This window comes from Tetrao urogallus, assembly GCF_951394365.1.
Source record: "Tetrao urogallus genome assembly, chromosome: 26".
Lineage (NCBI taxonomy): Eukaryota > Metazoa > Chordata > Aves > Galliformes > Phasianidae > Tetrao > Tetrao urogallus.
In genome coordinates, this window is record NC_136839.1 from 4,384,798 (window position 1) to 4,396,653 (window position 11,856).

General features: G+C 46.6%; 1 pseudogene across 1 annotated transcript; it reads left to right on the forward strand.

Annotated features, from left to right (window-relative positions):
* Nucleotides 1–1,941: 1,941 nt before the first annotated feature.
* LOC306955852 (feather keratin 1 pseudogene) lies at nt 1,942–11,615 on the forward strand (annotated as a pseudogene). Its single transcript has 2 exons — nt 1,942–1,959; nt 11,286–11,615. The product of its transcript is annotated as a feather keratin 1 pseudogene (transcript).
* Nucleotides 11,616–11,856: the final 241 nt, after the last annotated feature.

Sequence of the window (11,856 nt, forward strand, 5' to 3'; positions counted from 1 at the left end):
ATGGAGTCTGGGAGATGCTTTTATGCCAAGGGTCCTCCTGAGCACACTATCTTCATGAACGCTCCAGATATGTGCAAGTGTGAGGTCCTGTCAGCCCTTGCTCCTTGGTCAGGAGTTTGCTTGCTTCCCCAGTAGTGTTGGATTTTTCTCTGGGCTAAGGAGGGCTTTGGAACATAACAGGGGAGATGTGCAGGCACTCTAATGCTGGGAGACAACTTAGACCCTTCTCTGTTTTCCAGGTGATAAGGCAGTTATCATTCAACCCATTTCTTTCCTTTCACAAAGCATTCATGTAACTTTCTAAACACAGCTCCATCTCTTTGGCCACAAAGTGAGGCCTGTGTATCCATAAACTTCTATTCTTGATGTCTACCCTGTATGTAGACCTTCTCAGAGGAAGTCCAGTGAGTTTAGGACCGTAGCGTAGTTCAGTCCCTAGTCTGTGGTGATTCAAGAGATTGTTCCTTCCTAGTTGTAGGAACTGTCATCTGCCTTCTATCTGTCATCCGCCATCTGCTAAAATGCCATGAGTTTCCTTCATTCCTCCAGCATGTTAAGGTCTCTCTGTTTGGCAGCATTGCCCCAGAGCTGGTTTCCTATTGCTGCCCTCTACCAACTTGATGGAAGCAGATTCTGCCACCACCCCCAAGTCATTCTACTCGTTCAGTAATACAGCTATTTACACCATCATATCTGCAGTTGGATATGAGATTCTTGCAAGAGACAGCACTGAAAAACTGAAGAGGTGCTGACCAGCTTGTTCTTACCTAGGAAGTCCTTTGGCTCTGTTCTGAAGATGGTTGAGACATCTACCTTTCTCCCACAGACTTGTAAAGGAGATAGAGAGAGGCCTTGCAAGGATGTTGGGCATCTCCTTCCACTCCCTTGGCTGCTGCACCATGTATTCATCTGGATTGTTATTTCTTTGACTGTCTTTCATCTGTTCCCCATAATTCTAGAGTTCATTTCCTTCTTGAACTGTTTCACAGGGCACAGAGTCTGATGAGACCTTGTAGTCGAAGACTAAGAGGACTATGGATAGTACAGGATAAGCTTCCTGGATTCCATGACTTTGAAAAGCAGCTAAGAGCAGTCTTGCACTGACATTACTCACCTACCTCATGTTCATTCCATCAGGTCCCATGGACTTGTATCAGCTTAGTTTGTTTAACCATTTCCATGCCTGATCCTGCTCTACCTAGAACAGCTTTCCTTGCTACAGACTTGCAATGTTGTGAGGAGCTTGGCTTCTTCCTACAAAAGAAGTCACCAGTTATTACCCTACAGCCCATTGAGTCCTTCCCTGTTCCCTGCTTTAATGCAACCATCCCAGTACCTGATGATCCTTTTTGAGCTCACTGTGATCTTTACTTCCTAGGTTTATCATAACAGCACTTGAAAGAAAATAGCATAGTCAGATAGGCATGTTAGAAATGAGGAAATGAAATGGCAGAAGTGATGAAAAACAGAAAAAAAAATAATTGGAGCTGAGGTATGCTGGAAAACTAATGCCAATGTAGAGTGACTCTGGGCCTGGGGTGGTGCCAGAGTGGTAAAGATGACAGAGGTGGTTAAGAATAAGGTCATGACATTTCCCCAGGCAAATGTCTCCTGCCTGCAACACAGAACCCCTCCAGCACTTTGAAAATGTCTTCTAGCCATACTGACGTGTTTCTGCAAGGAAATTCCTTGCACCTCTCATTCTGAAACTTGAAATGAGTCATCATGGCCAAACTGGGAAGGTCAGAAATAAGGAAATGAAATGGCAGAATTGACAGAAACTAAAAAATGAACTTGTGCCATTAGGAAGGACAGCTTGCATTTGAGATTATTCTTCCGGAAAATTGCTTCTTGTGTGAAGTGACTATAGGCCTGGGGTGGTGCTGGAGTGGTATGAACATGGGTCTATCTCCTTATTCTCTCACCCACTGCTTTTGCCTTCATCTCCCTGGGAACAAGGTGAGTGAAGCCCTTTCAACAACTCCTCTTCCTATAAGATTTCTCTGCACATATGAAACCCTACAAACAGTCTTGGAATGACAGCTGCCTTGTTAGAGGGAAGGGGGCAGCTGTTGTGTGGCATCAAGTGATGCTGGGTCTTGCATGAGCTGTTTCCTCTGCCACAAGATAGGCAGCAACCTGTCTGTGCCTGATTGCTCTTGGCAGGATCAATGGGGTCAAAGGGAAGGAGAAGACCATGGGCTTCCTTAGAAAGCCTCCATATCCTCAGTCAGCACTGTGCCTTGGCTCTCTCCTGCTGGGATGGCAGGATGCTCCTCTCTCTCTCCTTCCTTTGCATGGCCTTCTGTCCCAACAGGTGCCCCACCAGACACAAGACATGTCCTGCTACAACCAGTGCCCACCATGCCTTCCATGTGTCCTGTTGCTTGACTCCACTGGCCAACAGCTGCAACAAGCCTTGTGTCAGGCAGTGCCAGGACTCCAACATCTTCATCCAGCCCTCTCCCGTGGTGGTGACCCTGCCCGGACCCATCTTCAGCTCTTTTACAAGGAACACCACCATGGGATCCTCCACCTCTGCTGCTGTTGGCAGCATCCTCAGTTCTGAGGGTGTACCTATTTCTTCTGGAGGCTTTGGCTTCTCTGGCTTTGGCTTCTCCAGGTTCATCAGCCTCAACTGTGGCAGGAGGTGCCTTCCCTGCTAAAGCTGTTGGCCACTGCTCTCAATAATGTTCCCCAATGGACCCTGAAGTTGGTAGAGAACTGGAGACAAAGTTTTGGGATCTTGTTTTCCATGGGTTTGATGATATATAGCACCCCTTGCAATAGGAAAAGGGTAGGTCTAGCCTTGGCTAGGAACAAGCTACTGGCCCTTCTCCTTTTGTGGAGTGAGCAGGTGAATAGCTGGCTGTATAGCAGAGACTCTCATCTTTCTGTGGCGCCTCTTCCACTGTGGCCTCCAGTCACAGGAAAATTTTTACTTCTTTAAGTTAATTAAAGTTCTGCTTCATACTATCCTGGGCCTCTATACTTATTTTTCCCTTTAAAGACACTCTCCTACTTAAGCCTGGAGAGAAACACATTATTCTTCAGTAGTTCCGGAAGTGTGTTGATGGCACTGGTTTTGATGAGCAATAGTTAACACAGACTTGCATTGATTATGTTTAGTTGTGTGTACATTTTACTCTCTCTCTTCTCTCTCTTTTTTTTTTTTTTTTTTTCCCTAAGAAGTGACTTTCAATGCAGATATCTTGGGTGTCAGTACTAAGATCACTAAATTTTATCACCTTTGTCAGTGACATAGTTGGATTGAGCATGCATTTCTGAATTTTGCAGATGACACCAAGCTACATGTTGCTGTCAACTTGTTGGAGGGAAGGAATGGGAATGCCATCCAGAAAGATTTTGCAAAGCTCAAGAGGTGTCATATGTGGATCTCATGCAGTTCAACAAGACCAACTTCAAGGTCAACACCCGGATCATGGCAACTCCAAACATCAATACAGGCTGAATGATGAGTGTATGAAAAGTAGCTCTGCCGAGAAGTACTAGGGACTACTTGTGGATAGAATACTTGAGATGAGCCATAAATATGTATTTGCAGCCTAGAAAGCCAACAGTATTGGCTACACCAAAAGAGGGATGGCCACCAGGGTGAAGAGGGTGATTGTCCCCCTCTACTTTGTCCTTGTGAGGCTCCATCTTGGAATACTGTGTTCAGGCCTGGGGCCAGCAGCACAAGGAAGTTTTGGAGCTTTTGGAGTGTCCAGAGGAGGGGCATGAGGATGGTCAGAGGTCTGGATCAGGTTGAGAAATTTGGGGTTACTTTGATTATAGAAGACCCTGAAGAGACCTTATATCAGACTTTCAATACTTAAAGGAGGACCACAGGACAGGTGAGAGACTCTATCAGGGACTGTAATGCCGTAATGACAGGACAGGAGGACAGGACGAGGGGTAATGGTCTTAAACTAATAAAAAAAAAAAAAAAAAAAAAAAAAAAAAAGAGTTTAAATAATATATTAGAAACATGTTTGGTTTTTTTTTTCACAAAGAAGAAGTTGTTGAGGTGCTGGAACAGACTGCAAAGAGAAGTTATGGATGCGCCCACTTTATGAGTGTTCAGATTGGATGGGATTTTGGACAACTGGATCTAGTAGGAGGTGTCTGTGCTCTCGGAAGGGGTTTGGAACTATATGATTTTTAAGGTCCCTTCCAGTCCAAACTATGCTGGATTCTATTATTCTTTTTAGGACTGGACAGAACTATCCAATGTAACTCCAACACTACTATTCACTTTGCTGTACATGTTGCTTCTTTTACTCTAATAAACTCAACATTGTGAAGCAAGAAGTAAGGCAAGGGGGAAGAGTGTGTCATAGAGAAGGCAGGAGGCCAGAAATTCCTAGGAGAACACAGGAAAACTCATTCTAAGAACTAAGCAGATCAGATATGCAGGGCAATGAGAAGACCAGCTCCAAAACAAAAGCTTGATAACAATAAGGATCACAGATCTTGTTATCTTGCATTTTGTGACCTCTTCTGCCCTTCTACAGAGCTTCCAAAACATATCCAGAGAAGTGCCTAGTTCCTTGGCTGGGAAGCTGAGCCATTTGTCTAGTCCTGTCCCTAGCTGACAGTCACACAAAGATGGTCCAATGGCCATAAGGTCATAGCATAAATCAGGGTAGAAAGAATGCCTGGAAGTCTATATGTCCAACCGCTTGCTCCAAGTGTGCCATTGCTTGACAGTTCTTGTGTCCCTTTTCCTCCTATTCTGTGCAAACCTTAAGTCTACTGTCTCTTGTCTTCCAGTACTGTCACAGCACTGAGCCTTGTTCTGTCTTCTGGAAGTCCTCACTGCATCTACTACAAATGTGCTCTTAGATCTGCCATCAAAGCCTGCTCTTTCCCATGCAGAGCAATCCCACAGCCACTTCTCACTGGTTAAGTGCTCAAGGCCCTTGACTACTCTGCCTAAGCTGAGTAGAACTTGCTCTGCCTAGTGAATGTCTTTCTTTCAGCACAGCCCCAAGCTGGGCTTAGTATTCAAGATGATGTCAGATAAGAGCTGAATATACTGGGTTTATCACTTCCTAAAAGTTCGTGGTTATGCATGAGGTCATGTAGCCCAGGATTCTCTTGATGTTGGTGTCTGGAGAAACTGTTGGGAATCACATCTTTTTTGGTGAGTTGCCACAAAAGCAGTTCTTTCTGGCCTTTCCTTTGATCTGCTGTTATAGAGGGCTTGAAATATGTACAATTGCTGAATCATTAAGGCTGGAAAAGACCTCTAAGATGGCCATGACTAACCTAGTATTAACCTAGCATTGCCAAATCTACCACTAGATCATGACCAGAAGCACCACATCTACACATCTTTCAAATAACTTCAACTTGTTCCAATGCTTCACAAAGAGACATGAAGTCTGGGGTACAGCAGGAAAACTGCCAGTAAGGACTCACAGGGGTGAGCAATTCAGTAGCTCCAAATCCATAGATGCAAACCTCTCTGGAACCTTTGTTGCTGGCAACTGAACAATTTGGGAGACCATTTGGATGCCCCTTTGAAGCATTCAGAATGCTTCCCTGAATATCCTCCTGCCCGTATTCTCTTCCTGACCTCCCCTGCCCATAGATTTTACGAGGATGCCCAAGGCAGAGGTGGAAGTAGCAGGACATGAATTGCCCATATAGCTCAGTGGTGTTCTGACTGAAATAAAAAACATATGAGCACCCACAAGTTGCATGCTCACTCACAATCAGCAGGGGAGATAAAAGTAAAAACAAAGGTAAGAAAAACACTACGTCTGCATAAAGATAGTTTAAAAAAAAAAAGAAAAGAAAAGAAAGAAAAAAAAATGGAAGGGTAAACAAAAAGAAAAAACAGTGATGTCACATCAGTGTTTCCCTACCACCTGCCAGAAGGAAGATGAATGCCCAATCAGACTCTAAAGAACCGTTACTTGGGAATGACTGCTCCCTGTTTTATAGACGAACACGATGTGATGTGGCACACAGTATTCCCGTGGTCAATTTGGGTCACCCTCCACACTGTATGTCCTTTTAGTCTCTTTCTGACTCCTAGTCAGTTCTGTGCAGGTGCAGAATGGGAAACTGAAAAGACCTTGATGTTGTGCTAAAACCTTTTTGCGCTTCCTCTGCTGTTTAACAACACCTTTAGAACACAACATCATATGGGCTGTGGTGAAGAAAAATGTCTCCGCCTTAGCCAGTCCCAATACAGCCCGGTTCCCAAACTCCCTCTACTGACCTGCTCTGGGACTGTTTTCTGCCCAGTACCACTGTGTCAAGAGCAGAAGGAATTGCTGCTCCTGCTCTGCCCTCTCTCTCCTCAACAAGCTTCTGGAGCTCATGCCCTCGCAGGGCTTCCTGAAGCTCTGGCTCTGCAGTCAAGACCAAGAGTGAACATCTTCTGCATGGTGTACATCGAGGCCAAGGAGGCACGTCAGGACAGAGAAGCAAAAGGGTAGGTCTGAACGCCAGGGACACTGCAGGACTCATGGGCGCCCCCCTCATGCATGAGTGACAGTGATTTCTAAGAGAGCCAACAGCGGTGTCACCACCTTTAGGAAAGGTGTAGTGTTCCAATGTGCAAAGACACCTATTGAAATCCATAGAGCAGCACATTTCCTCCTGGCAGGTGTTGTCTGGAGTGTCCCCTGGGGAAGGACAAAGCAGAGGCACAAGCTGGAATGCAATAAAACTTTAATGTGGGAGAAAAAGGAAATGAGGTCACTCTGAGGGGAGGTCCTGGTGCAGGAAGCAGCAGGGGCAGATGACAGTCTGCACTGTGTGGCATGCTGAACACGCTGACTGCTGTCCATCTACCTGTTCCACACAGACAGAAGGACCAGCAGGTCCTTTTCGAAACACTACTCGGCCCTTTTTTACAAGATCCCAATGCTCGTTTCCCAGGATGTTACCATCTCGGTCTCTGGGAATCTTCCTCCAGGACCATCACCAGCAGCTTTAGCACACACGCCTGCCACAGATGCGGCTGCCAATGCCAGAGAGGCCAAAGCCTCCAGAGGAGATGGGCACGCCCTCAGAGCTGAGGATGCTGCCAACGGCAGCGGAGGTGGAGGATCCCACGGCGGTGCTCTGCGGGAAGGAGCTGAGGATGGGTCCGGGCAGGGTCACCACCACGGGAGAGGGCTGGATGACGACGTTGGAGTCCTGGCACTGCCTGACGCAGGGCTCGTTGCAGCTGCTGCCCAGAGGGGTGGGGCCGCAGGGCTGGCAGGGCAGGCGTGGCAGGCACTGGTTGTAGCAGGACATGTCTTGTGTCTGGAGGGGCACCTGTTGGCAGAGGGGTCCGGGGGAAGAATCGAGCTGAATGAGGAGCAGTCTGCCAGCCCTCACTGAGAGAGTTAAGGCACATGCTACCTGTGGAGCTGGAGGCCATGTAAGGATGCCAGCAGGTCTTCTCCTACACTTTGGTCCTCAAGGGCCTGGCCACTACCTGTCACTTTCAGTTAGGTCTCCTTCCAGACCATAGGTCAGGAGACACCCCAGCTAAGATCCAGCATCTCTCTGTTACACACCTGCTGCCCCACTCCTTCCCCTGTATTTAGCTGTCACCCCAATACCCAAAGTAAGATCGAGGCACAAGCACGTGCTGAGAAATCCCCAAGGATGGTGGTGAGTAGAATGAGGAGGAGTGTGGCCTTCAGACTCACCTTGTTCCCAGATCAGTGGAGGCAAGAGGAGCGGATGTGAGAGGGAGAAGAAGGGCCTGCTTTTATACTGTTCTGATGCAGCCTCAGGCCTAAAGTCACTTTAACGTGGGTAGTAATTTGCCAACAGACTCACCTCAAATGCAAATTCACCTTCCTAATGGCATAATCTTTGCTTTGTTTTTTTTTCTCAGTCTGCTAAGGCATTTCATTTCCTCATTTCTGACCTACTCATTTGCACACAGAGAGTCCCTTAAGTTCTGGGATGAAAAGTGCATAAATTTACCAGGCAGCAACACTACCGTCCTGGCAGATATCATAACCCAAGCCCTTTGATGGCAAGCAGGTGTTAGACGTCAGTGGAAGTATCTTGTTCTTCTTTGCAACTTTGTTGCAAAAGTGTACATATCCTCTGATCTGTTTTTTTCTGCAAATTCGCCTTCCTAATCACACAGGTTTTGTTTTGCTTGCTGTGAACTCTGCAATTACATTCCTCATTTCTGACATGCCTATTCTGTCATGTTGACTTTTTTCAGGTGTTGTTTTGAGAGACTCCACAATTAAGCAAGTAAAGTCACATTTGCATAGGCAGAAAAGGAGCCCCATGTGTTGGAATGGTCATTCCCCCCATTCTGGGGTCAGGGCATGGCTTGTGACACCATGCGGGAATGATTAACAATGTTAATCATTGATGATGTCCATCATTTTTAAGCGTTACTGTACTCAAAAGAACACTCAAGCTTCTATTCCTTAAGGACGTGTGGTAAGCCAAAGAGGCTTGTGGTTCATTATATTGGTCTCCATCTCTCTGTATTAAGATTTGGGACACAGTCGAGGTGTTGGCTGAGCAAGGCTTTGTTTTTATTTATTAAAATATGGGTGAGAAAGAGAGAAAAAAATAAAGAAGAGAGGAAATAGAGAAAAAAATGGAAATGAGAGAAAAGCAAGTCATCGCTGCAGATCCCTTGATGTCCTGAAGATCCATCCTCCTTCTTGTTCTTCTGGAGGTGGTTGAGGATTTGGTAGGATGAGCCCCACAGGCAGTGGGGTTGTCAATGCTTTTGATGTCATATGAAGATCCCTTACAATTGGGCCAGGAGTTATTGCCAGGCAGAGAGTATCCAGAATCATGTGCCATGCACATGCTGCTTCTCACTTTGCATGGTGGTTGTGGAGGGCCTTGGTTGTGTATGGGGGCAACAAACAACAACCCAAGACCACCTTAAGCAAAACAACTAACTCTTGGTTTCCTCTCGCAAGAGTGTTACAGTATAGTTTTCATTCTGAGGCCTCCACAAGATTGTTAGTTTTGTCTCTAGACAACAGTTAGATGCAAGTCCATCTCTTAACCAATCAGCAAGAATTCATAGTGTTACATTCTGTATAGTGTTGTCACAGAGTCTGAACCAGAAAAAAACATTGCACTTCATTCCCACAGACATACCACTTGGATCTTCCTTTTGCCTCTCTCTTGGCTCACTCTGACATTCACTGGCCATTGCCTTCACTGGCATCCAGGCTCTCCCAATGGATGTCCTACTCTTGGTCTTGTTAGCTCTAGGGAGAAAGCTTGCCAGTCTGTCTGAGAATGCAGTCTTGGCGTTCGGAAAGCCAGTGCCCTACTGAAGTTGAGTCAGGCAAAAGACAAGAAAAACATCAAGAAGAACTTCTTGGCAGATAAGTAATAAAATCAAGGTTAAGGCAAAGGGAGCTGCAGTACTGAAGAGGTGTCTTACTAGGGGACAAGGCACAAGGAAGAAGTGGAGGTGCTCAAAAGATTCTTGGCCATGGTTTTAACGTGAAGATTTGATCCAGGCAAAGTTTGACTTTCTTTTAGTAGAGGATCAACAGACTGGAGTTTAACTGGAGTTTAATGAATCTATTACACCTAATAGCACGCACACAAGTGATTGGCAGATGTCACTGCAAGGCTGCTCTTAACTGACTTTCAAAGTCATGAAAAGCAAAGAGTATACAAGCAGGTGATAGTGAGTGGTCAACATGGATTTAGGAAGAGGAAGTCAGGCCTGGACTGCCTCACAGTTTTACTACTGTCAGTCAAACTCAAACACAAAAGTATGAAGATTCCGAAGGATGGAAGTAGTGTCAGGTAACCTGGGAAGAGTACAGCCACAATGTCCAGGCAGATAGGGATCAAGTAAGGAAAGAGAAAAGCCTGATAGACTTCTCTTCTGATAGAGAAAGGCCATCAAGGGCAACTAGAAGGGCTTCTACAAGTAATTCAGTGGCAAAAGAAAAGCTAGAGAATATACGGATGCTCTCTTCAATGAAACAGCAGACCTGGTTACTTGGGACAGTAAAAAAGGTTAATTACTGAATGCCTTCTTTGTCTCTTATCCAGAAAGACTGACATTAAGGAATCCAAGGGCCCAGAGACCAGGGTGAATGGTTGGATGTAGCAAAATGTACATTTGGTGGAAGAGGATTAAGTCATGGAATATTTGAGCAAAATGGACATTTGTAAGTCCATGGATCTTGATGGGATGGATCAGTAAATGCTGAGGGAACTGACAAATGTAATTGCAAGACAACTATTAATAACCTTTATTCAACTGCAGGAGTTGGAAGATGTGCCTGGAAACTGGAGTAACTAGCAGAGACTGTACCAGGAGTTCAAAAAGGTGAAAAAATAAGCAAATATCTAACCAGAAGGAGAAAATTTTGGGGAGGGCATTTGCAAGCAGCAGAACACTCCAGCTGCCTATGAAGGGAAAGAACAATGACAGATGGAGCGGGTGTGAAGGTAGGCATGGAGGGAGAAGGACAGAATGCATTCACTGGAAAAGGAGTCCTGGAATATCCAAAACAGATCAGAGGATATGTACACTTTTGCAACAAAGTTGCAAAGAAGAACAAGATACTTCCACTGACGTCTAACACCTGCTTGCCATCAAAGGGCTTGGGTTATGATATCTGCCAGGACGGTAGTGTTGCTGCCTGGTAAATTTATGCACTTTTCATCCCAGAACTTAAGGGACTCTCTGTGTGCAAATGAGTAGGTCAGAAATGAGGAAATGAAATGCCTTAGCAGACTGAGAAAAAAAAACAAAGCAAAGATTATGCCATTAGGAAGGTGAATTTGCATTTGAGGTGAGTCTGTTGGCAAATTACTACCCACGTTAAAGTGACTTTAGGCCTGAGGCTGCATCAGAACAGTATAAAAGCAGGCCCTTCTTCTCCCTCTCACATCCGCTCCTCTTGCCTCCACTGATCTGGGAACAAGGTGAGTCTGAAGGCCACACTCCTCCTCATTCTACTCACCACCATCCTTGGGGATTTCTCAGCACGTGCTTGTGCCTCGATCTTACTTTGGGTATTGGGGTGACAGCTAAATACAGGGGAAGGAGTGGGGCAGCAGGTGTGTAACAGAGAGATGCTGGATCTTAGCTGGGGTGTCTCCTGACCTATGGTCTGGAAGGAGACCTAACTGAAAGTGACAGGTAGTGGCCAGGCCCTTGAGGACCAAAGTGTAGGAGAAGACCTGCTGGCATCCTTACATGGCCTCCAGCTCCACAGGTAGCATGTGCCTTAACTCTCTCAGTGAGGGCTGGCAGACTGCTCCTCATTCAGCTCGATTCTTCCCCCGGACCCCTCTGCCAACAGGTGCCCCTCCAGACACAAGACATGTCCTGCTACAACCAGTGCCTGCCACGCCTGCCCTGCCAGCCCTGCGGCCCCACCCCTCTGGGCAGCAGCTGCAACGAGCCCTGCGTCAGGCAGTGCCAGGACTCCAACGTCGTCATCCAGCCCTCTCCCGTGGTGGTGACCCTGCCCGGACCCATCCTCAGCTCCTTCCCGCAGAGCACCGCCGTGGGATCCTCCACCTCCGCTGCCGTTGGCAGCATCCTCAGCTCTGAGGGCGTGCCCATCTCCTCTGGAGGCTTTGGCCTCTCTGGCATTGGCAGCCGCATCTGTGGCAGGCGTGTGTGCTAAAGCTGCTGGTGATGGTCCTGGAGGAAGATTCCCAGAGACCGAGATGGTAACATCCTGGGAAACGAGCATTGGGATCTTGTAAAAAAGGGCCGAGTAGTGTTTCGAAAAGGACCTGCTGGTCCTTCTGTCTGTGTGGAACAGGTAGATGGACAGCAGTCAGCGTGTTCAGCATGCCACACAGTGCAGACTGTCATCTGCCCCTGCTGCTTCCTGCACCAGGACCTCCCCTCAGAGTGACCTC